Genomic DNA, 26,551 nt, shown 5'->3' with positions numbered 1-26,551 from the left:
GGACGTGGGGAAGACCGTGGTGTGATGCTCACAGGATGCCCTCTCCTTTCACTGTAGTATAATAATGTCAAGGAATTTTGGAGTTACATGTGTACACACACAGGCATGTCATTGATGGGCCTTTGACAAGATGAAAAGGGAGAGAGAAGCAGGTGGCAGATTTTAGATGGTATTCAACCCTCCATGATTTGGTCCTATTCTTGTCTGTTACAGCTTTGTCTCTGACCCAGTTGTGCTGGATTTTCTACCATGTATGAAACCAGCCTAGCGCTCAATACCTCTGTGCACTGCCCTTCCCACTGTTTCTCTCTCATGGGACTGACTCCATCACCCAGCTTAAATGGCAGCTCCCTTCTGCAGCCTTCCCCAACACCTGTCTGTCACCACCAGCTGCTCTCCTTTGTTTCCCTGGTGCTCTTCCGGCCTCTGCAGCAGATCACGGCACTCCATACCACAACTAGTGACTGGGTAGGGCCTCTGCCTAGCTGAGAGCCGCTGAACAGGCATCTTTGACACACTCTGCACCCTACATTCATTCCTGGCACATTCATTCCACTAAGAATCTATTGACTCTCTCCTTCTCTTCTATGGTTACCTGAGCCCAATCTTTGTGCATTAGATCACTTGAGGGCCTCCAGTCTCCCAATCTCTAATTACCTCCCATTTTAATCCATCCCATTTGACTTTTAGAAAAATCTTCTCTAAACACTATTTTCATCACATTGTTCCTTTACTTAGCAAGTAACAGCACATCACATTAACTACTGTGGTAAATTCAAATCATTGCTTTGACCATCAGAAATAACAATTCTTAAGGACTGGGGTGGTGGCTCAGTGGTAGAGTGCTCGCCTAGCATGTGTGAGGCCCTGGGTTTGATCCTCAGCACCACATAAAAAAATTAAATAAGGGGGCTGGGGATGTGGCTCAAGCGGTAGCGCGCTCGCCTGGCATGCGTGCGGTCCGGGTTCGATCCTCAGCACCACATACCAACAAAGATGTTGTGTCTGCCGAGAACTAAAAAATAAATATTAAAAAAAATTCTTTCTCTCTATCTCTCTCTCTCCTCTCTCACTCTCTCTTTAAAAAAAATTAAATAAGGGTATTTAAAAAAAAAAGAAAAAAAAAGGAATAACAATTCTCAAAAATAAATAAATAAATAAATAAATAAGCAAGCCTGCAGGATTCTGATTGGTAGAGTGCTTGCCTTGCATGCACAAGGCCCTGGGTTCAATCCCCAGCACCACACACACACACACACACACACACACACACACAAATATATAACAAATATCTATCTCAATTTAGGAAGAAACAACATCTTAACTACATTGAGGCTTCTAATCCATATATAGCTAGCCAATGCTAGTGTGCTCTCTGTTTATTCACTCTTTCCTTCTGTTTCTCTCTATACCAATTTGCCTATGTGTAGAAAAATATATGTGCATAATGTATATATTTATATATGAATACACAAGTACATACATTTTTAATTTATCTAAGCAATGTTTTGCATTTATCTGTATAGAGGTCTTGCACATCTTTTGTGAAATCTGTTCCTAAGTATTTTATGTTAGTAATGGTACTATAACTGGAATTTTTTTTTTTCCCAGCACTGGGGATTGAATCTGGGACCTTGTATATGTTGGCAAGTGCTCAACTACTGAGCTATACCTCTAGCCCAGTAAATGGAATTATTTTTAATTTCATTTGCAGTTGTTTGATGATAGTACACCACAAATATAATTGATTATTTTGTGTAGACATTATAACTTATACTTTGGCAAATTCAAATTTTGGTGACTCAGAATTTTCTACATAAACAAACATGTCATCTTCAAATAATGTTTTACTTCTTTCTTTCCAAATGTATCTTTTCTCTTTCTTGCCTTACTGCACTGGCTAGGATTTCCAATTATGAAGCTAAATATCAAGAGCGTTTGTTCTTAATCTTAATATCAATACATCACAATTTAACATTTTATCTACATATATCCTAAATGTCATTTATTACATTGGTAAGCTCTCTTGTGTTCCCAGTTTGCTAAAAAATTTTACTACCTAAGATTTTTTTCCACAGTTATTGACAAACTATAAGGTTGTTTTTTTTTTCTCCTTTGGTAAATTAACATGGTGAACTTCACTAATTTTTGAATATTGAAACAACCTTGTAAATTCATGGAAAATGTAAAGGACATAAAGTATCCAACCTAATTTCAAAGCTACAACAAAGCTACAGTAAATAATCTTGATAGTGTGGTATTGGCATAGAGATGGAAAATACTTCAGGGGAACAGACTAGAACTTAGAAAAAGACCTATGCATAAACAGCCAATTGGTTTTTCAATAAAGTTAAATTCCTTAAGGCAAAGATAATTCTTAGGGAAAGGAAAATCAATAAATGATGGTGGATCCAAATAGAAGAATAATGAGGGGCTGTAGCTGTAGCTCAATGGTAAAGCACTTGCCTCTCATGTGTGAGGCACTGGGTTCAACCCTCAGCCCACATGAAAATAAATAAAGATATTGTGTGTTCATCTATAACTAAATAAATATTTTTTAAAAAATGAACATCAAACCCTGTAACACATCATAAACAAAAATTAATTCATAATGGATTATAGGTCCAAACATAAACTCTAAAACTACAAAAACTTCTAGGAAAAATGTCTATGACCTTGAGATACCAAAAAAAAAAAAAATTCTTAGGACCAAAAGCAGTAACCTTAAAAGAAAAAAAGAAATAACGATAAGAAAGAAAAACAAAATGGACATAATCAAAATTTTCTTTTTTTTTATAATCAAAATTTTAAACATCTGCTCTTCAAATGGCAAACCATGTAGTAGAAAGTACTTGTAATACAAATATCTAACAAAGAGTTTGCATCCAGAACATATAAAGAAGTCCTACAATTCAATAATAAGACAAAAACAACTCTGTTTGTAATAAAGGGCAAAAGGTTGAATAAGCATTTTATAAAAGAAGAAATACAAATGGCCTAGAAGCATATGAAAAGATGTTCAACATCATTAGTTATCAAGGTGATACCATTAAGATCACAATGAGAGAGCACTTCACACTCACCAGAATGGCTAATGACCAAGTCCGTGAGGGTGTGGAATAACTAGGACACTGCTGTTGGGGATATAAGGAGGTGCTGCCACTCTGGGAAACCCTATGGCAATTTCTTAAAAAGTTAAACATACACTTACAATATGATCCAAAAACTCCACTCACAGAAGAAAAATCAAACATATATCTACCAATAAATCTATACACAAATGTTTATAGTAACTTTAATCATAATAGCCCCTAACTGGAAACAATCCAAAAGTCTATCAACAGATGAAAAAACAACTTGTGATATATTCACAAAATAGAATACTACTCAGCAATAAAAGTGATGATCTCCTGATTATGTAATAACCAAGAATGAATCTCTAAAATCTTAACGTTGAGTGAAAGAAGCCGGACACTGAATGATTCCATTTGTATGAAATGCTAGAACAGTGGGCTGCAATTAGCCACTAGCCATGTGTGGCTATTTAAATTTAACTTAAATGTAAACTTAAGTTAATGAAAACTAAGTAGAATTTTAAAATTCAGTTCCTCAGTTGCTCTAGACAACGTTTCAAGGATTCAAGAGTCATGTGTGGCTAGTGACGGCTGTGTGGGATGGCCCAGATGGACAGAACATCTCCACCATGTCATAAAGCTATAGGACAGTCCTGCTCAAGCTAGCTTGGCTCTGGGAAATACTCTGCCTTGCTAGACACAAGCTCATCAGAGGCAGCAGAACCACCCTGGAGAGGTACTGAAGTATCAAGGCAGCACATTGTAAAAGTCTGTCAGTGAAGGGAAAGAGAAAAGTGGGAAGGACCCCAAGTGGCTTCTCGGAAAGCATTGCATTATGTGGCCATGCATTCAAAATGTCACAAGCTCCCACAAGCAGCCAAGTGTCACCATTTAGCTAGGGCAGCCACAGCTCATGCTATAAGAAAATTTTAATTAATCGACAGGCAACATTGACTAGTTTTCTCAAACTGGTACTCTACAAGTCATCCCTCAATTAATTTTAAGTGTCTTTCCAAAGAATTAAAAATGCATGTGATGAAAACTCATCCCGATGAGATAAATACACTAGAACCACGCTACTCACCTAACACATTCTCACTTTACAGTTACTCAGTAAAACAATACTGATTTAATCAGAAGAAGATATGATTCAGCTTCTGTGAGCTCTTTTCTTCATGGCTGTTTTTCCTGCACCTCCAATGTCGGTCCCCCACTGCTGATATCTAGCCTACATTTCATCATTGCACCAAGTAAAACATTTTCCAGATTAAATAACGCTCCAGTCTCATGGAGGTTCCTCCAACAAAGCCCGAGCAGATGGAAAGCATTCTAATAGGCAGTCTTAACGGATCAGATGGCCGTTTCTAGCCATTTTCACTTTTATACCCATATCATATTGAACACCAGCACCAATAAAAGCCTTTAGAGGCCCTTCAGTCAACAAGCTTAAAAAATCATTCCTGCTCCTCATGGATGCCCACCAATGACCTCAAATTGGGTGGAGGCCCAAGCCAACAGCTGACTCAAACAGTTGATGTCATTCTAAGGGCTTGTTTTGGGTCTAGTTAAAAATGCAAATAGAACTCCTCGTTAAAACTCACAGTTCATTTTAGCTGTGCCTCTGATTGACCACTGAGAAGGCATCATCCAAAGGGAAGAAGCACTATTCTCCATACTTCTTACCTAACTGGAGGAGAAAAAAAGGAAAGCAAACAAGCTTTGGGGTTTTATTTTGCTTTGGTTTTTCTATTTTTTTTTTTCATCTGCAGGCCAATACCTTGGCACTTTTGGTCATTTTCAAAATGGTGTAACCCCAAGTAAAACATACACAGCTGTTTGTGGAGTCCACGGTGTGAAGCCAACCGGTTTCTCTGACTGCACGACCTGTCCTTCAGGCCATTTCTGAGGCTCTTGACAGTGATGGAGTGGGGGTGCCAGAGGAGCCAGAGGGATATGCAGATGTGGGGAAGAGGCCATGGAGTGGAAATCCCAGGCCCTGGATGATGGGGGATCTTCAGCAAATCAATGGTGTCATGTGACACAGGGAGGACTACACTCTAAGGAGTCTCCTTCTCTTCTCCTTCTCCTTCTCCTTCTCCTCCTTCTCCTTCTCCTGTGTGTGTGTGTGTCTATGTACTATTATGTCATTATTTCAAATATCAGTTGCAATTTATGAGTGCCAGGGATTTTTTTAAAAAGGGCAAACTTTGGCAAAGGTGTTATACCATATTCTATGCTAACTTTTTAACAAAAAAAATGCATAGAAATTATAAAAGTAATACAAATTAACTGTAGAAAATTTGAGGGGGGGAAAGGCTGATAGGACTACTGATCCATCAGTAATCCTCATTTTGTTATAGCTTCCTTCCAGTGTTTTCCCCATGAACATATACCTTTTATAGAATTAAACTATATATTGTTTTGAACTGCTTCTCTAGGCAATGTAATTATAGTATAATGTCTAAATATAATAATACAGGATAATATCATGTTCTCTAAAAAATAACTTTTGGACATGATGAAATCTATATAAACATCAACAATTCTCATTCCTAAAGTTCTAAATATTATTTTTAAAAGGAGAAGATCATAGAAAACCATACAGTCCTGCCTCCCTAAAATATTGCAAAATCTCACCTGTTTTATATGCTTCTAAACATTGCTTTATCTTTAGAGGTACAACTTCCAGATTGTGCAATCTCTCTTCCAAGGGCAGGTTAGCCCAAGGGCATGATTCATTCATTCATCCGTACTACAAATTAATTTCTTTTTTTTTTTTAGATGGGGCTCTTGCTCTGTGGTCCATGATGGTCTCAAACTCAAACTCCTGGGCTCAAGGGGTCCTCCCACCTAAGCCTCCTGAGTAACTGGGATTCCAGGTGTGTGCCACTTCACCCAGATCACACATATTTTTCAAACACCTGCTATGTGCCTGACCCAGTGCTAAGCAATGAGTATAAAACTCATTGTTCCATAAAACTACTGATGGGTCTAGTTGATATTTAAGTTTGGATGGTATTTCATACTTAGGCTGAGTAGAGCCAGGTTTGAGGCTCATATGATAACTAGTCACTCCTATCACCAATCTGACACCCATTTCACTCAAGGTGGCCCAGACCCCATTCCCTGTGCCTGGTGCTTTGACCACTTTCCTTGTCCTTTCATCACCCTTCTACCTTCTTTTCTGCTCAGCCACATTCCATCAGAAGCTTTCTTGACCAGTATCTATGAGCTTCTCTTTCAAACTACTTTCTCAAACATCAAGAAAATTCTTAGACAATCCTGACTTCCCTTGTTCCCCAATTGGGTGGTGGTAAATGTCCAGGAAGTCACCAGAGCCTCATTTTCTTTTCCTTTTTTGGGGGGGTGCGGAGGAAGTACTGGGGATTGAACCACTGAGCCACATCCCCAGCCCTATTTTGTATTTTATTTAAGACAGGGTCTCACTGAGTTGCCTAGTGCCTCACTTTTGCTGAGGCTGGCTTTGAACTCACGATCCTCCTGCCTCAGCCTCCTGAGGTGCTGGGATTACAGATATGAGACATCAGGCCCAGCTACCAGAGCCTCATTTCTTTATTATTTCCTATAGCTAAGCAGTACATGCACTACTATTAATCACTTAACTATTACTTTCAGGAACTTCCTTTAAATCCATTGCTAAAAGATTTTTCAAGAAAGGCATTCTACTCTCTCAATTAGTACAGACTTATATATTTTTTCTAGACTAATAACCTAGGTTGCTTTCCTGTGATGGGGTGACAGCTGAAGGCAAAGCAGTTTGGAAATAGTCCAGTTTGATTCACTCTACCTATTCACACCTCCAGAAATCCTAATCCAGTGTGCACAGCAGTCTCAGGCATCAGCCCACTGCCTGGATACTCAGCCAAGACCTGTGTCTTACTTCTTAGGAGGCATCACACTGAGCATCTCGTGATCTTCTACAATCTTCACAGCAACATACCAGTATCACAATATCCAAACTGGAGATAAGAAAGCTGAGGTTTAGAGAGCTTAAGCAATTAACCACTGCTGAGGCTAAAATAGAAATTCAAATCCAGGCAGCTGCCTCCCCACAGCAGGCCTTTTCTGTGAATTACTTCACCCTTTCCTGTGAGCTACTACCTCATCACCTGGCTCATCACCTCCTCTTATGTTCTTCCCATGAGGCTAAAACCAGTCATCCTCTCATTTACATCAGCAGCAGAATCCTATAGGGGACTTGGTAAGGTTACCCTTGCTTGGGTGGAACCCCAGAGATTCTGACTCAGGACAGGGAAGGGAGAAGCACATTTTTAACAGGCACATATTCTCCCCCACCCCATCACCATCACCACCAGCTGGTTCTGGCTACAGGTCTCCAGATTACCCTGAGATATTGCCCTCAGCACAGCAAGGCTCCACCCATCAGGGAAGAGGAATTGGTAAAATGGCATCTGTTCCTCATTACAATGATTCCTTTAGAGCTTTGGGGAAAAAAATGCCATGGAGCTACTGTTTAATGGGTACAAAGTTGTCATACAGGGTGATGAAGGATTAGGGAGATGAACGGCAGTGATGGCTGCCAGACGATGTGAATGTACTTAATGCCACTGACTGTACACTTTTGAATGGTTAAAACATTACCTTTTAAGTTGTGCATATTTCCCCAGGATTCTTAAAATATGAACTAACTTTTTAGTTGCCTTGAGGAAGGTGTGGCTGATGGTCCCTCAGCTGACCCAGAAAGGGGTAAAATTTAATCCTCAAGTATCCCCTGAGAAATGGATTACCGTAAGACAAGAGGTGAAGCCAAGTTGGTCACTGGGTGAATCCTCTTCCATTTGGGGGCTGTTTATACATACTCGAGCTGAAGGGACAGAGGCCATCCTTGGTAAGAGTTCCCAAGGCATTGCACAGAGAGTTAAATAAATAAATCAACGTCTTGTCTCCGACGTAGCTCACAGATGTCCATGAACATGGTAAAGAGGCAAGAGAACAGCCCAGAACATGCGGAGCATCACCTGGGCCACTCTGTCTCACCTTTCTGATTTGAGTTCAAATGCCATCTTCTCAGAGAGGCTTCACCGGCTTGGAAGCAGCTCCTCTTCCCAGCCACCCATGACCTCCTGTTACAGTCCTCTGCTGGTTTGTCTTCCTCGCACATGTCATGACTGGAAATTATACTGACCCTGTGTTTGTACCCTGATTACTTATTTGTCTCTACTGATCAGAACCAGAATTTCCTGAGAGCTGGGTATGTGCTGGTTTTGTACTCTGTTTTCAAGGCACCTGAAACCTAGTTAAGAACTCAATAAATCTCTGTAGAATAAACAAATGAATGAATCAGCCTCGGTTCTTGCACTCGGTATAATCAGTCCTTTCTACCTCACAAGGTGATTTGTAGGAGAGAGCAAATGAGATCGGGTATGTGATGGTGCATTGTAAAAGGAAACAGGCCAAATATGTGGTGGGGTCACTGTACTTAGGAGGGAAGGGCAGTTCACAACCCCCTCACACCTCAAGGCCCTCTGCTGTGACCTTGGCACAGTGGTACGCCCTCTCCTCACTTCTCCACTCCTCTAGACTGACCACTGTTTAAAATCCAGAATGAAGGTGCTCCACCCTGCCAGTCATCGGAACAGCATACAACCCATTACTGCAAGGTGAGGCCTCTTGGGGAGTTTTCTCATGCAAGGGCTCAGGTGACAAGATGGTGCTTACAAAGTTAGGGATCTTCCAGGAGGGCAAACCTCGGGGAAGAACCACAAAGGTGCCTGCCCCCTGCTCTAGGTTAGCTGGGTTCAAAAGCACAAGGTGAGTACCTGGTATTTTCCAGGTCCCAGGCTCAGTCCTAAAAAGAGAGACATGACAGAGGCTGTCACAGTGGAGTGGAAGAGACAGACACTAAACTGGGAACTCCAACTTCATGAGGTGAATCTGTCTAGGCTTTCTAGAGTGACTGATGCCTCAACTAAATTTCAAGTAACAGGATGGGGAAGAGCGAGTAGCACGGGATGGAAAGTCCACACATGGTGTTCAGGGAGCGCCAAGTAATGAAAGGCACTGGACATTTCCTGCTGGAGTCATGGAGGCTATGAGGTGGAGGCAGGGTAGCACAAGGGTCTGGGAGATGCACCCTGAGAAGCAGGCAGCAGCCACTCTCCTGCAGGCTACTTTAGACACACACAGGTAGAGGCTGTGGGACCATAAGCTTCATCCAGCAGCCCAGAGGGTGAGTCTAGCTTGGCTGGAATAGAACCCGGAAACTAAAAAGTGAAGTGTGACTTCGCTGAGCTGCGTGCAATCAGGGAGGACTTGGATAGGGAAGATCCAGATGTAGGGGGCTGAAGAGGAATAGCATGGCGGAAAGAGAGTCCCAGCCAAACCTGTCTCACACGTGAGAACACTGGTTATGTCAATGACTCCAAATTGCTGGGGAAGCTGAGCCTAGGCAGCCTCTGGATAGTGTGACTTTCTCCACAGCCTGGCAGAGCTCTTGCCAGGTGAAGGGAAAACCAGCTGGACTCCCTGCAGATTAGTTCCAAGAGAAGGCAGCAGAAATGAAGAAGAGGGAAATTGGAGCCCTGGTGGTTCACATAAAATACTGATGTCCCCAGTTTACTTGAAAGACATGATATGATTCAAACAGGAAGGCAGGAAAACAGAGACAAAGACAGAGAGCACGTCATCAAGTTGAGATAAAGCAAGTACAGAAGAAGTTTCCCTTCGTTTTCTTTCCCAGGGGCCCTTACACTGGAGCTGCCTCAATTCCATGCACTAAAGAAAAAGGAACTAGTATACCAGCTACTCACAAGGGGTTATGTTCTTGGGAGCTTTCAAATGAGAATTTGGGTATTTATGTGGATATTTGTAGAAAGAAAATGTTCTTAAACCCAACCCACCTCTCTCCTGATCAATCTACCCCTTCAGCTTTGGTATGGACATGGGGAGAGAGCCAGAAGTTCCCATCCAAGTAAACTCACAATTCCCTTCCTCCCTATAACTTCTGCTCCTTCAGCTTAATGGCACTAAGAAGTCCTGCCGAGGTTGAGCACAGCAATTCCCTGTCATAAGAGGTCAGTGGCATATTAATAGTTGACCCCTGGGGGTGATAGGTCTAGGGTACTAATGGGCAGTCATTAGAGTCCGCCTTAATAATCTAACCATGTTTCCTCCCTGCAAGGCCTAGGCAAATGACTCAGACTCTCTCATCCACTTCTGCATCCCCAAATGAATAAGGTCTCCTTCCCCTGCATCTCATCAGTAATGTTAAGAAGTTGAATTTTCTGCTTGCTTTCTTCCTATGTGTTTTTGCCTCAGAGAGATTATTAACTCCTGGCTTGCTGTTTACCAAAAGATCCCAGCCCCTGCTCAGCTGTCTCCTAGAAATGAATACCTGCAGGATAGACAGACACAAACGTGGGGGAAACAAGGTATATTCCACCCATAGGTGAATGAGTAAATAAAACATGGCACATTCAATTCCAAAGAAACAGATTTTATTGTTTTCGTGATTCAAATCTAGATAAAGGTACCTGGAAGGATTATCAGAGCATATTGTTACATTTTTTAAAATAAAAATAAATCGAACAAAATAGTAGGATTTATCTAAATCAAAACAAAACCACACACACACAAAAAAAAAGTATATGTTGATATACATGTGTGTAACAATACAGATGCGTTGTGGCGCACGCCTGTAATCTCAGGGGCTCGGGAGGCTGAGGCAGAAGGATTGTGAGTTCAAAGCCAGCCTCAGCAACGGTTAGGCACTAAGCAACTCAGTAAAGACTCTGTCTCTAAATAAAATACAAAACAGGGCTGGGGATGTGGCTCAGTGGTTGGGTGCCCCTGAGTTCAATCCCCAGTACCAAAAAACAAATAAATTATATATATATATATATATATATATATATATATATATATATATATATGCACAGGGGGAAAAAAGACTATAGTAACACCTACAGAATAACCGTGATTAGTCTTGAAAAAGAAAGTAGGGGGGCTGGGGATGTGGCTCAAGTGATAGTACAGTCACCCGGCATTCGTGAGGCGCTGGGTTCAATCCTCAGCACCACATAAAAATAAAATAAGGATGTTGTGTCCACCAAAAACTAAAAAGTAAATATTAAAAAATTCTCTCTCTCTCTCTCTCTCTCTCTCTCTCTCTCTCTCTCTCTAAAAAAAACAAAAAGTAGGACTATATGGGGATTAACTTAAATTACTATATGTTGTTCATCCTGCAGAGCTTTCCTTTAATGAGTTAAATAGCACCAGGAAGGCAGCAGAACTAGCTCCCACTTGGGCAAGGGTTTATTTGTCCTGCTTATCTCAAGTTAAGGCCAACAATGCTAATGATTCTAAACAGCAGCAGCCACTCCTTGGCCATCCCATCCCCTCCCACCCACAGCTTCAACTATCACCTCTGTGGATGACTCCCAAATGCCTCTTTCCAGACACAGTCTCTCCCCCACATTACAGTCCTAACTTTCCAGCTTCCTTCTGGGTGCAGCCAACACACCGTGCACACAGCCAGACTTCCATCCTCCCTCTTCCCTCCGTTTCAGCTCTTCTGCCTGGCTTCCTCCTTCCTATTCACTGGTACCTCTGTTTGCCCAGGAACCTAGAAAGGAAAATTCTAAGTCATATAGCCCTCTTTATCCATATCCTCAACCCCAAGAATTCAATTAGTTGTTTACCTTCTGGTGATTTTTCCAAAATGTTCTTCTTTCTGTTACCATGACACCTCCCCTTTCCACACAACACCTGGGCTAAGGAATCACTTCAAGTGGTCTCTCTGCCCTTGATTGCTTTGATCCACCAACTAGTTGGCCCATGGGGTAAAGACCAAAATTCCTGTCTGTAGAGGTCACTTTGAGCCTCTATTCTGTCCCCTATTGTATTAGCTGTCTCCCCCGCTTTGAGTCATCTGCAAATCTGGGAAATATGGCTTTGTGCCTGGTCCGTGTATCTGATAAAAATGTTAAAGCAGGCTGAGCCATGAACAAGGCTCCAATTACAGAACTCTTTCCACTGCAACCCAGAGTTTATCATTAGCATAAAGAAAGTAACTTCAGGGCTGGGGATGATGCGTGCGGCCGGGGTTCAATCCTAAGCACCATGTACAAACAAAGATGTTGTGTCCGCCGAAAACTAAAACATAAATATTAAAAAAAAAAAAGAAAGAAAGTAACTTCAGGGGCTGAGGTTGTAGCTCAGCAGTAGAGCACTTGCCTAGCACGTTCAGAGCCCTGGGTTCGATCCTGGACACCACATAAAAATAAACAAAATAAAGGTATTTGTCCATCTACAACAAAAATTTTTTAAAAAGTAATTTAAAAAAAAAACTTAAGTGTTAAATGCTTTTCATTTATATCTTTCAACAATCCCTGGTAGGAGGTGTTGTTAACCCAATTTTAGAGATTCTGAGACTGAGGTTTGAGAATAGGTAACTCACGAGAAGCCTCACCACTATTAAGTGGTCAAGGTCCCATTTAAACACATCTATGGATTCTAGAGTTCATGTTTTTCCTACCACACAGATGGAAACTGACCTTCTAAAACATAAAGCACACGATTCTTAATCTGTATGGAGGATCTTCCATATTCTAGCCCCAAACCTACCTTTGCAACAATAGATCATACTGTGTGTTAATAAATTCCGTGTGCTCTATTTCATTTAATCTTCACCATATCCCTTCAAGGTAGTACTATAATTATGTCCATTTTACAGATTCGAAACTGGTATATAAAGAGATTAAAACTCGTTTAATGTGTAAATCATAAATCATGTTAAAATATTTTTTTGTAGTTTAATCAAGGCTGCCCATCCAGTATACAGCATAGCTAGATGAAACCCAGGCCTGCTTTACTAGAGAGATATTTAGGGGGTAAAACGAACAGGAATTTCCACTAGTGCAACAAGTCAATATGTATTATTGAGAATCTTGGTCAAAGGCTCGATATTGTACGAGGACTGGAGGTGAGAGAAATGAACAATCAACAAAGGTCCCTGGTCCTGGCTTCATGGAACGCACACTCTACTGAGAAAGGTAAACATTAACATGGAAGGCAGCAGGGTGTGGTGAGGACAGTAAGTAGAAGCCACCATGGATCTTGGTGAGAAACCATGCAGTAGTGGGGGTGAGGTTTCTGGCCTTGGCAAGTGGGTCAGTAAAAACTGCATTCCCTACAATGGAGAACCCAGAAGAAGCAGGTTTGGGGAAAGACTGAGTTCAGTTTGGAATACAAGCTTCAGGGAGATGCTAGGCAAGCAGCAGTATATGCAGCACAGGGAGGGGTGGGCTCCAGAGCAGTTTGATAATGTGGGTGGTCAAAGTACAACTCAACATATGGAGCTGAGCAACCCCAACATAGGTGGGTTGAACAAGAAAAGAGTAGGCCTCAAAGGAGACCCCGCCCACCTGGCCATCATGCCAGACTGCCTCTTTTGCACTCTGCTCTCCGCACCAGGACACTCTAGCTCCCTCTCCTGGCTCAAGCCATTTAACAGCTGGTCGGAGACAGATTTCTTGGTAAGGATGTTGAAATTATCATGTATTTGGACCAAAAGGTCTTTGATGGCAAATCTTAGGTGTCGAATTAGGAATGCCTTATTACAGAACCGACCCAAGTACTCAAGTTCAAAAAGAGTAATGAAAGCAATAAATCCATAGTAGAGCATTTATGTGAACTAGTTACTCCAGATGAACCTGAACTCTTCCTCAATACAAACAACTTCACCCCTGGGCATTCTCCCACGTTTCCCCTGAGCCTCTGCTCTGCAAAAAACTAGTCATGATATGAGCCTTTGCTGCCTCTCCTTGTACATTCTAACCTAATTCCTTGGAATGTGCTGCCTTGGTCACAGCAGCCTCACCTCCAGAATTCTTCAAAATGAAAAGAAATATCTTCAGAAAGGAAAAAAAAAAAATGAGGGTGGAAATGTTTTCCTAAGGAAAACACTAAGTAGCAGCAATAGAAGTGTCTTTCGCATGAGTCAAGTTACAGAGTTTTAATCAAGCCCCTGTAGCAAAATATTGTCAAAATGTACAACTTATAAATGACCTGTCTCTTTTTAGGCTTTACATTACCCTTCCACAAATAAATAAATACCTGAAGTACTGAGAAACAGAGAGTTAGCAACATTTTGTTTATATAATTACAGAAAATGTCAGGTCCTCACCTGCATTATCATCTGGTTCAGGTAAAGTTCAGGGTCACAGGAGATGTGGGCTCTTGCTTACCTGAATCCCCATCAGTCAGCATGATACATGACACATAGGATTAACTGTTGAATGGATGGCTATTGAGTGAACAAGAAAATATGGACTAAAAAAAAAAATGTAGAAAAAAATAAGGAGGCAGGGAATGCAGGAGACATTAAGTGGCAAGAATGTGAGGAAGGCTAGGTGAAAAGGCAACCAACCACCTTCTGTCAACTTAGGCTGCGCTGCTTCTCATCTTGTCCACAAAGACACAGAGTTGTTAAATCTCTGGGTCACTTCTGGGAACTATAGCCACTATCCATTGCAAACCAAATATTTGCCATTTAATTGTTTTTTTTAAGTTTATAACTGTTTTTTTTCTTTTCCTTTGTATATGCCTTAAGAACACTTTGTTCATTTTAACCTTTCATCTAAACTAAAACTTGACATTAAATTTGACTACCAGCTTCTAAGATAAGGCTGCAGCCCCAGCTGCCTTTCAGGTTTGCTGCTCCAGAGAAAGAGGTCCACACTCCAGGCCTCAAGGATGGTGACTAACCTGCTAAGAGCAGACCTGCAGTTCTGCCTGTCTTGTGAAGAGCACAAAGAAATAAGTGTCCCTTTAAAAAGAAAGAAAGAAAAAGTGTGTGTGGGGGGGGGGGGTGATTCTATTTTCATCTCACAGGAAGGCAAATTTAGAGGCTACACTTGATTAAAATCCATTAAGTTGGGGGCTGGGGTTGTGGTTCAATGGTGAGTGCTTATCTAGCATGTGTGAGGTATTGGGTTCTATCCCATAAAAACACATAAAAACACCACATAAAAACAAACAAATAAGATAAAGGTGTTGTGTCCATCTACAACTAAAAAAAAAAAAAAAAATTTAAAAATCCATTAAGACCCAAGTTCTCAATTCTGAGAATATGTTAATGATAATGGTACATTAAAATACGTTAATATTTTTTGCTCCATTTTTTTATAGGTGTTTATAGGTGTTCCAGATCTGGAGTAAGGGGACAAAAATGGATTTTAACACCAGTACTTCTTCCAAGAAGAAGACAAGCCTCAATTAACCAATCCATGGTGTGCACTACATTCTCCTGACTGCCTCCCCCATAAAGTGGCCCCAGCTCCTTCCCATATCTGAAGCTGCTCCTGTCACTCTTAGGAAAGCACTAGGGGTCTCCTGGAATTCAATCTATGCACACTCAAGAGCAGCAAGCTAATTTTAATTGGGGCCTGTCATGATTATGGTTAAAATAGAACTATTTTTATTTAATTCCAAAGTAAAATCTAAATGGGTTCTGGATTAATGCTTCTATCTTAGAGACATAACTCCTTTACAAAATAACACAACTGAATTGCAGAAACGGTTACATGGCAGAAAATTTGTTAACATGATACACAGCAGTAGGTCAAATGTGAAAAAAAAATTATATTATTATCTCAAAGATGACCTTTTTGAGATTTGATAAAAATTCAACTTCTGCTGGCTGTGGTGGCATAACCTGTGATCTAAGTGGCTGGGTGGGAGAAGGGGGCGGGGGTGTGCAGGAAGGTCACTGAGGCAGGAGGATCACAAGTTCAAAGCCAACCTTAGCAAAAGCCAAGCTGGGGATGTGGCTCAGTGGTTGAATTCCCCTAAGTTCAATTCCCAGTACCAAAAAAAAAAAAAAAAAAATTCAACTCCTGTTCACATGTTTTAAAGTTGTGAATATAAAACCACTTCCCCAAAGTGATTTAAACTATTTTAAACCAAAAGAACTAACATCATACTCACTAGTAAATATAAAAAGCATTTCCATTAAAATATGGAATAAAATAAAGGCCTATTATCCTCACCCTTACTTATGAATGTTGTAAAACATATCTGATTTTAAAAAGAAATCATTAATATTTGTGGATAATATGATTCTCTATCTATAAGACCCAGAAGAATTAAAATAAAGTTGACTTAGTAAAAATAAATTATTTATTTTAGCAAAAATAAAATTAAGTTGATTTAGTAAAAAATATAAAACATGTAAAAAAGTAAGAAAGATAGGATTAATATGAAGAATTTAGCAAAACATTACTGAAAAATAAAAATAAATTGAGTAAAACAAGAAACATATTGGGATGAAAAGACTAAATACTGTAAATATATTAATTCAGGAAGAATTAAAATGTTTATTATAACCACAATGAGAATTTCAATGGATTTTGGAGATTTTGACAAAATGTCTTGAAATTTAATTTTCAAGAATAAACAAGGAGAAAGAAGGAAAATCTGAATATGTACAATGAGACAGAATTTGCTCTGTGAGGTAGTTATATAGGTAACAAGGTTAATATAAATAGTACAGTGTAGTGCTCACTGAAGAATAAGGGGCAGACACCTTAGACCTTAATTGATACTAGAATACCCAATATATACTTAGGAATCAATTAGGATCATTCAATAAATAATATAGAAAAATTATTATTTAAGCAGTTAGAAGACATAAATAGGAAAATTTTGCCCAAAAATATGATAAAAAGATGTTATATATTAATCTTAAATTCACTGAGAAATCCTAAATTTTAAATGAAAGAAAGGAAAAGGAGGGCTGGGGATGTGGCTCAAGTGGTAGCGCACTCGCCTGGCATGCGCCAGGCGCTGGGTTCAATCCTCAGCACCACATACAGATGAAATAAAGATGTTGTGTCCACCGAAAACTGAAAAATAAATATTAAAAAAAAAGAAAGGAAAAGGAAAGAAAAGACAAATGGGCACAGAGCATAAGTAATGAATCAAGAAAAATCAAATTGATGTCTTTCATTAAATGACTTGAAGAAATGCACAAACCATTAAATCACAAATTTTGCTTATCAAACTGGCAAAAGTGAAAAATAAGAAAGCATCACAAAAACTGATATCTCTCACTGAAACACCACTTGTAAAGACCACTTTAGTGTATCATTCGAACTGCAAATTGGAACATTTTTGGAGGGCATTTTTGACAATACCTATCAGAAGCCTCTAAAAAAGTGCCCTTTAAACTAATAATTTCACTTCTTAAACACTGTGCTAAAGAAAGAATTAGAAGCCAGGTGTGGAGATGGCACATAGTAGTTGGAAGACTGATTCAGGGCATCATTTGAGATCAAGATTTTGAGACCTGCCTGGGCAACCTCATCTCAAAAAAAAAAAAAAAAAATTAAGGACCGGAACAATGGTGAGTTATTTTGATAGGGAAAAAATCAGGGATGAGCTAAACATACAATAAGGAAATAGAAAAAAAAAAGGAAATAGACAAGCCCTATGGTATAGAACCACTTGAAGAAAAAGATTCAACCAATGAAATTAAAGTTTGGAAACATTTATTGGCTTGGGCACCTCTTCATGATGGAATGTGAAGCAAGGAACCCAGAATCTAAAATTGTGTATGATGTATTGATGTTACAACCTCAATTTTGTTTGAACAAACAAAAGCTCTAATTCTACCTCTCTGCAGCTAGAAGGCTTTGGGAGAGGGCCAACCTTGGACTTCTCTCCTTTCCCGCCCTCAGTTCTAATTATTGGATGGCACAGAATCTAACCAAAAATTAGTAAGCCATAAACAATGTCTACTGTTTGCATTTAAAATTAAAAGTGCAGAATTTTATTTGTTGAAATTGTGTTTTGAAGATATTTTAAAAACTATTATCTCCTAAAATCGGTGACATATTTTAGACCTGACTGCTTAGATGGTATATAGTTCTTTACACATGCCCAGCATGGCTAGAAATAAGCACACTCTCTCTTCTCCTCTGTGACTAATTTGATCTGGGTTTGCCTGCCTGCAACGGGAACACCCTTCACCTGTTGTCAACTGTCCCATGACTTGGCACTGGAGTAGCCAGAGCCATTCTCAGCACAGGGCAGTCAAAATCCTAATCCCAAGAGATGTCACCAGAGAACACAAGGCTGTCTGACTGCTATGTTGCATTGACAGTGCCAGGAAGTCATTTTTGGAGATCTTTTTGAAAATGTATATAGCTTTCACATGTAGCTCAAAAAGTTCATATCTTTGTCTCCTAGATCCAATAATAATTGAACATTACTTCTATCACAACTGCCAGTCCCTACTGTGAATTTTAAAATGGTGTCCAAGCCACAATTGAGAGAAAAATCTCAAGCACTGTAAACCAGGGAGGGTTAAGGACCAACTAGCAGAGAAGTGAATGGAATACAGACCCCAGCAGTTAACAAAGCAGCTCAAGCTCGGTCATGTCATCCAAATTCATCCTGTCTTGCAAGGGGGGTGGGGGTGTGTGATGGAGGGAGATACAATTTCATGCCAAAAGCATTTAACTTCTGTGAATTTTATCCACCTCTCTGAGATTGACAAAACAGGCTAGTTGAGAGCTCTTCAATTCTTCCAGGCAAACATTTCACAGGTGAAAATATGTTCATCAATGAAATCTGAGTTCCTGTTATGAATAACAACAGGCAAATTGAAACTTTCTTTAGAAATGACAGTAACTTGAAACAACTCCAGTGATATCCAAATTAAACTGTGTTATATGATATTTTAATCCCAGACGTGTATAGCATGTACTTGGTCACATGTGTTTTTCCCAAATGATTTTTTTTCCATTCCCTGGATTTTCCATAGTCAGTAATATTATATAGTTTAAACCTAAAATGAAGTCATCAAAACAGTCTCTCCTTGCTGCTTCTTTAATTCTGAGTACAGCAGCCCTCCTGTTTTATTATTGTAACATAGCTGTTCCCACCAGGCAATAAAAATACACAAATGCTTGCTGAGTTCTGTTAAGAGATCTGGACTTGGGTGCACCCACAATCAGCCCCTCTGAAGGAGACCTTTCACTATTATGGCAAGCAGAGCACATTTCATGGAGGCGGCCACACAGCCACAGGGCCATAGCAGCAATGGCACCACCAAACAGAAATAACAGATTTTGATCACACGTTACTGATGACGACTCTGGGCAGTTAGTACTGTCCGACTAACAACTCTGCCAAGGTTGGCCTCCCATTCATGTTTATATTTGGATTTCCCCAGGTACCTCCTCAGTTCTCTTGCCCCATTTGAGCAAGTGGCCCAGTGCTCACTGCCTCAGGGAAGGAATGTCAGACGGGGAAAGGGACCTGTGAGTCTTTTTGGCTTTTATTTTCAAAAGTTAAGTCCTAAGGGCAGAGGGGAAAGGTGTCACAGGCTTTAAGTCTGTAATATATTCCAAACTGGGGGCAGAAGTAGAGGGGGAGACTGGAGCTTCACTGTGCCCCTCCCATTCCAGGCCCTATTAGCTGGGGGAAGAGGAGGGAAGGGGGAGGAATGTGTTGTGGGCCTTAAAGCAGGAGAGACCCTGTTTCCAGGGGGAGGCAATGAACTCTCAGAGGCTTCAGAGAGACACAACTAGGCACCCAAGAGTGGCTCGGTGTCACTGCACCTGAAGTCATCTGTGGTCAGGGACAATGAACATTTAAGTGGCAGACAGCAGGGAAAGCAAAGTGAGATCTCTAGCTGCAACAGAAACCTCATAGAGAGATGAGACTAAATGATTTTTCTGCCATACATTTGGGATACTCCGAAACAACCAAAATAACTGAAGTGGCTACTATTTGGGTTGAATTCTTGTTTTATGTCAAGTACTGTTCTAAGCCCTTTACATGGATTATCTCATCTAATTCTCACAACCTATTTGACAGGTACTGCTATTACCTCTCCATTATATGGTTGAGGGCTTTTCCATCAAGTATCACACAAACCATAAGGAGCAGAGCCAGGATATAAACAAATCCAAGTAACCTGGCTCCGGATCCCAATCTGTAAAATGAAATTTGGGAAAATCCAGTTATGTTTCTTGCACATCCAGTCTGTGGGCTTTAAGGTCACATATATAGTGCCTTAACTTTGGGTGTAATTCTTCTCAAACCTCTCTCTGTGTCTAAACAGAAATCTGCTTTTCTGCAAAACCTAAGGCAGAGCCCCAATATATGGAAGCATCAGGGCTGCTCTGTAGGAACAGAGTCAAGGGCTGAGATCTTCATCCAGCATCTCCCTCACCCTGCAGAGGCCCCAAGCCCTCCTGGAACGCAGTTTGGAACCCCTGGTCCAAACCAATATCACTCAGAATTATGCGCTTGAAAGACAGAAGCAGCCCTGCTAGAATAACCACCCACCAGTGCAATCAAAGAGAAAAGGCAAAAAGAGCTTCCCCATCCTGCTCACCACCCCCTGAGGGCCTTTGCCAAATGATCCCATCCCAGCCTGACATTAACCAGCTCCAGTCCGAGCACCCGAGGGGCCAGAAGGAGGTGGAATTCAGGGCTGGAGGGGAGAGTCAGGAATGAGGCAAATCCAATAAACAGGCAGAGGTGGGAAGCAGAGCCAGCAGGGCGCCAGGGCCAGCGGTCTGTGGTGAGCAGGGAGGCTGGTCCTCTGCTGCAGGCGCAGAGGTGGGAGTGGAGGCCACAGGCACTGCACCCCAGCCAGCTGCACACCAGAGGGGACCATGAGAAAGGAATGCATGAGAAAGGAATGGCGAGAACTGACCAGCATCTCAATAGCCAGAGCTTGGGGAGGGGTGGGGGACAAAATCAACAGCATTGCCCTTCTCACCAATTCAAACATTGCCTTTTCCTGACATACAAGAACCCACCACTCAGTGGCTGATACCGTCGGGCATGTCAGAAATGGCATATCAGAAACGTGGGCATCTGGGAACACTGTGGGACACAGTTAAGAAAGCCAGAGTGCTCTCCCACATCCCAGCTCTCCCATGTCCCCCTTGTGGAATCTTAGGCAATTTACTTAACTTCCCCGGGTCTCAGGTTCCTCCGATGCTATGAGCCCAACACAACAGCACCTACCTCAGAAGGTGACTGTGGGAACACACATAAAGGAGTAACAACATACATAATAAACTACTGTGGTACCCAGGACAAAGTTCCCAGTAAATGCTGGTTTATTGTTCTCTTATTGGATCGCTTTAAATTCACTCCTGAGGGCTGGCTTTTTCTCTTCATGCTTCATGAGATTCCTATGGCTGCTGTAACAATTGTCATGAACCACGGTTTAATTAACACAAATTTGTTATCTTACAATCCTAGAGGTCAGAAATCTAAAATGGGCTGGTAGGACTGGTTCCTTCTGGAGGCTCTAGGGAAAGAATCTATTTTCTTGCTTCTTTATCTACCTATCTATCTATTTATTTTTGTGACACAGAGGTAAACTTGCTCCCTGGCTACAAGAGAAGACCCTGCGGGAGTCCATGCTAAAAAGTACACACAAATGACAGAGCATCCAGAACATGTTCTCATACTCCAAGGAGAAACTCTGGGGTCATCCAAGAACTTCAAATGCTGGTTTGGATCAAAAAGCCAAAAAGGGACTACCTAGACCTGCCACTACATGGGGAAATAAAGTGAAAAAGAAAGTCTATTCCTGTCCCTAAAACAGTCCTGCAGTTTTTCAGTCAACCTCCTAAAAGAAAAGAGGAATGTAGGGCCCTCTGGAGAGACTGCCATCTGAGTCAGATTGATCTACACCCTCCAAAATCACACTAGGAGGACTCAGAACCCAGGTGGGCCACCAGAATGGCTCCATCTGTAGCTCTCCTTAGTTTACACTAAACCCAAACTATCCCTTCCCTCCAGAGAAATGGCTGTGTGTCTGCAAGCCCCCCCTATGCCCCAGGTTTCAACAAGGGCCCAGTGGTTTCACCAACACCCACAATGAATGACCTTTTCCTACCAGTTCTTACACAGTAAATGGCTCAAAACCAAGTGAGGTTGGCACAGGATGGAAAGGGACAAGTTAAACAATAGCTAAGTACAACTATCATGGTGGCTTAACTACCCACAGCTTTCAAAACCTCAACTGCTAAACAGTGTAGCCATAGCCTTATCTGAAACTTTCCAATGAGCTGAGTTAAAGCTATTAGGTTTCAGCCAGTCATTCGTTTTAGATTATGAGTCTGCTTGGACTGAGTCCTGACTCTGGCACTTTCTTGCCATGACTTAATGCAAGTTACTTAACCTTTCAGTGCCTCAGTTTTCTCATCTTCAAAATGGACATAATAATGGAAGCCCACATTCCCCCATCCAAAGATGAGAATCCACTGATTCAGAAATTTGAGAGATTTTGTAAAGGCAAGAGGGTGCATATGCCATCTGTTAACATGACATCCCCAGTGAAATCTGTAGCAAATCAAATATGCCTATTAATTCTAAAAAAAAATGTATGAGTAGTTTCTCACCAGGTGAGAAAAGTAGAGACTATCATAATCTCATCTCAGACCACATGTTGTTGACAAATTTATAAAAGCCCCTGTTTTCAGAAGACTTTTTAAATTTTGGAACTATAAATAAAGGATGAGATCTCTAGCATTTACTGCCTAATGTCATAAGAATTAATAGTTAATAGATGTCAAGTGGTTGGAACAGTGCTTAGCATATAAGAAGCACTACATAAGGGTTATCAATATCAATTTCTATCATTTCCATTTGAAGAGACTCCATAGGGGATGATAAACAGGAAACTAAATTTATGACTAAATTTGGTTTAAAAACCAGTTCAGCCTGGAGATTGATAGGCATTAACCTTTGGAAAAAAATCTCAAGGGAAGCTAAGATAATGGAAATGTTCTACATTTACACTGTCCAGGACAGTGACCACTAGCCACAAGTAGCTATTGAACATTTGAAATATGGCTAATTGTATTCATCTTAATTTATTTAAATTTAAATAGCCATATGTGGCTAGTGGCTATCATAATGAACAATGCAGCTGTACAGAGCTAGGTTACCAATCTGGTTTGTTGTATTTAATCACAACACAGCTGAATTAGAACTGAATAACAAGAAGACTGTGTTCTGCATCCAGGAAGCAGAGAGGATCACAACACGCTGCAGAGAGTTTGGTCTTCCTGTCCAGGCCCACAGTTGGCCCATGGTAAAGCGTATCTTTCTCCACTCACATCCCACTTCCTCATCTCCAACTGTCTCCTTCCCAGACCTCACATTAATTGGGTGGCATGCTTCTGGAACCCCCATCAATATCTCCCAGGCTTCCTCTAGAAGCAACACATTCTGCAATCACCGGCCTTCCTTCCCCTCAACCAAACTCCCACTAGCTGGATGCCAAAGATCGCAACCGGATTTGGGGAAGAAAGCAAATTCACACTTTTATTTAATCATTTCTCACATTCATAATTTCATCAAACAAATTCACACTTTCAGTTGTTTGTTTTTTTCTGGCTTCTTCCCTGATTCTCCCTCTGAGTTCCTGTTTGTGGTTGCTGTTGTTGTTCACAGCAGGAGCCAGGATTGAGCTGCTATTCTCTTATACAGGCTGCTGTGGGAGGCAGCACACACACACACACACACACACACACACACACACACACAGAAGCAGAGGAACCTTGATCTGTGCAACTCCCTCCTCTTGCCCAGGCATGGGAAACATCCCTTGTTCTCTGCTTAGATGACTCTTCTGCCATGCACACTCCTTTTCAATCTTCCTTTGCTCATTTAGAAAGTTATATGTAACAAACTGCATAGTAAACAAAGTTTTAAAAGCATATAACAAAAGCTCAGAGACATATGTAACTAAGAATGGGTACAAATGGAGAAAGAAAACCAACCACGTTCATTGGAATCTAGCTGTACCACAATCCACTTGAGTACAAAATTTTAAAGGACACCAGGTCAAACCTGGAGCATATTCAAAGAGCTGTGTTTCCAGAATGATTGAAAGAACATTCCCTCAGCTTAATCTCACCTCTTACCTGGTTCCCAAGGTATGAACCAAAAATGATCAGAAGACATTCCCACATATAAAGAAAATTTCCCCTGTGGAATTTTAAGCGAAGGATAGTACTAATGGTAAATATTATACATTTTTAAATCTTTTCAATTATATTCTTTCTTCAAAAGTAGAGATTTACATTGTAGAACAAAATTCTTAATGTTTTAACACTGTCTTACAACTATTTCTAGAGCAACTTCTAGGTGCAAGCACTGTGCCAAAAAAAGTCACAATTGATGCCTTCAGTGGGGAAATGAGATGTCTACATAAATAGCTCTCATAGGAGGTGGAGAGCATAAAGGCACCTCGAGGAATCAGAGCAGGGAGAGGTTGGCTATTGCAGGCTGAGATATCAGGGAAGGCCTCACAGTAGTAATAGAACTAGTGTGAAGGTTGGTTAGCATTTACACTGGTGAATGTGGGCCAGGAGAGGCAACCAGGATGAGAAAAGAACATTCTAGACGACACTGTCAGGTATTCTTCAGAAAAGTATTCTCTAAGACATGGCTGCATATGACGGTCCACCTCTCCCTTCAGTGACAACTGGGCACCTATACAGGCATTTATGGGATCACCTGCAACCACCTCCTCAAGACAGGCTCTCAACAATTCTTCCTATGGAGGTTCACCATTGTTGGCCTTGGTGTTGCCCATCTGTGGCCTCAGTTCTGCCCCACCGCTACAGGGGTTTCCTTCAAGAAACCTATGGGAATGCAGAAATCTAGCAGAGATTCAAATGACCTGAAATTACCAAATAAAACTTTTCAGTGAAGTGAATCCTACTTAACACCTATTGGGGCAGTCACTATTTAAAATGACACTGACAAATCATTAAACAGTGCATTTTTACTTACACTGAAGAATTAATTGAGTCCATGGAACCAAGTTTCTCATGGCTTAAACACCGGACAAAGGTGGGAGTGAGGTGGCTCAACAAATTAACACTTGCATTCAGCAGGGGCCAAGGACTTCTAGATCTAGGTTATTCATTAGTACAGCATTGAAGGGCGTGTAGGAAAAGAGTTAGCCATGCTTCTTGTTACCAGTTAGAGTGGGACCAGGTCCAATACTGTATTTTCTAGGACTTGATGTAGATAAATCTCTCCTGGAACAATCTCTCCAACACTTTCTTCGAAATACTGCTGCTAAGTCCCGCCACAATTTTTTTTCTTCTTTGTACTGGCCACCTCCACACCATACACACAATATGAAGTGGGACTTGAGACAGGCATCTGAAGGAGCGAGGAACGCTCTTACAGGGTGACCTCCCGCCCACGCGATGGCTGACCCGCATTTCCTTGGGGATAGCTTGTCTCAGTCCTCCCCTGGGAGCGTGAGGACACCCATCCGCAGGTACGCGGAGTCAGGCTGGTCCTTTTGGCGCGTCCACAGCCCTGAAAGACAATCATCCCAGCTCTCCCCTTCTCCAGTCCTCTTAGACCGAGCTACAGAGCCACTAGCTCACCTTTCATCTTCTGGCCCGTCGCGCCGGCGTCCCCAAGTGCCGTGTCCCTCTGGGGCTGCGGTCTGCGCGCCCGTCGCCAGCGGCGTGGGGAGTCCCAACTACTGGGTGTTGGGAGCGGATGCCCAGGAACTCCTAAGAGCCGAGCAAGTGCCCGGGAGGCAGAGCCCGGAGCGCGCCGCCGCCCCTCCCGCCGCGCGAGCCCGCGGGGCTCCGCCGCCCGCCAGCGTTGCCGGCTGCGCCCGCGCCGTCCCTCGATCCGCGCCCGCCCTGCTGTGCGCGCTGTCCCGAGCGCGGCGGCGGCGCGGGGCCCCCGCCCTGGGCCGGGCTTTCCCAGAACTCGCCCGCCCCGGTGAGAGGCCGCGAGCGCCGCCGCGGGCCGCGGGGCGGCCGGAGGAGCGGCTTGTGCCGGGCCCGCCCCCGCTTGGACCGCGTGGGGAAGGCGGGCGCCGAGGGCGGACCCGGCTGCCACCCCCGCTCTGGCAGCCAGCGGCGAGACCCCCGCGCAGCCCCTTGGCCAGGGGCCCCAGAACTGTCCTTGGGCCCAGGTATAAGGGAAGCTGGCGACAGCGCTACTGGGTCGCTGGACTCTAGGAAAGGCGGGAATTGGTCACACTTGGACTCTAGGAAAGGCGGGAATTGGTAATCACACTACCTTCTGGGGACCATCCCTGGTTCACAGATATGGAAACTGAGACTCACAGCTGCTAAATGATTTGACCAAAGTCACCCTCGTAGATGGCAGCAGGAGTCAAATCCACTCTGTCGTTCATTCATTTAGCAAGTATTTGTTGAACATTATCAATATGCCAGGCTCTGGAGATAACGCCTTTAGCTGCTAAGGGTTGCCATCCATGTCTGTGGACTCTAAATCCAGTGCTCTTTGTATGCTGAATCAAGTCTAGAGATGTTCACAGTTGCCAGAAGCCACAGGCTTTGCACAGAGCCTCCTTGGCCACTGGGGCAGGGTTTAACACTCAGTGCATAGTCAGGAGAGCCAGGGAACTGGAGTAAAATCAAATCAACTCCTCCCTTTCCCCTAAACCT

General features: G+C 42.0%; 1 protein-coding gene across 5 annotated transcripts in view; it reads right to left on the bottom strand.

The window, feature by feature from the left end:
* The window catches only part of Plce1 (phospholipase C epsilon 1), a 288,120-nt gene extending 262,390 nt beyond the window's left edge, over window positions 1-25,730 (bottom strand). For 4 of the 5 annotated variants that reach the window (XM_026397323.2, XM_026397326.2, XM_026397325.2 and 1 more), the window contains exon 1: window positions 25,508-25,730. The gene's annotated coding sequence lies outside the window, so the exon portion shown is untranslated. Of the gene's footprint in view, window positions 1-25,085; window positions 25,147-25,507 lie in introns of those variants that run through there. The other variant, XM_077798750.1, reaches the window with a different exon arrangement.
* Window positions 25,731-26,551: the final 821 nt, after the last annotated feature.

The sequence above is a fragment of the Urocitellus parryii genome, chromosome 5 (assembly GCF_045843805.1).
Source record: "Urocitellus parryii isolate mUroPar1 chromosome 5, mUroPar1.hap1, whole genome shotgun sequence".
Classification (NCBI taxonomy): Eukaryota; Metazoa; Chordata; class Mammalia; order Rodentia; family Sciuridae; genus Urocitellus; species Urocitellus parryii.
Note: the sequence above shows the minus strand (reverse complement) of the source record. Positions and strands in the feature narration are given on the sequence as shown.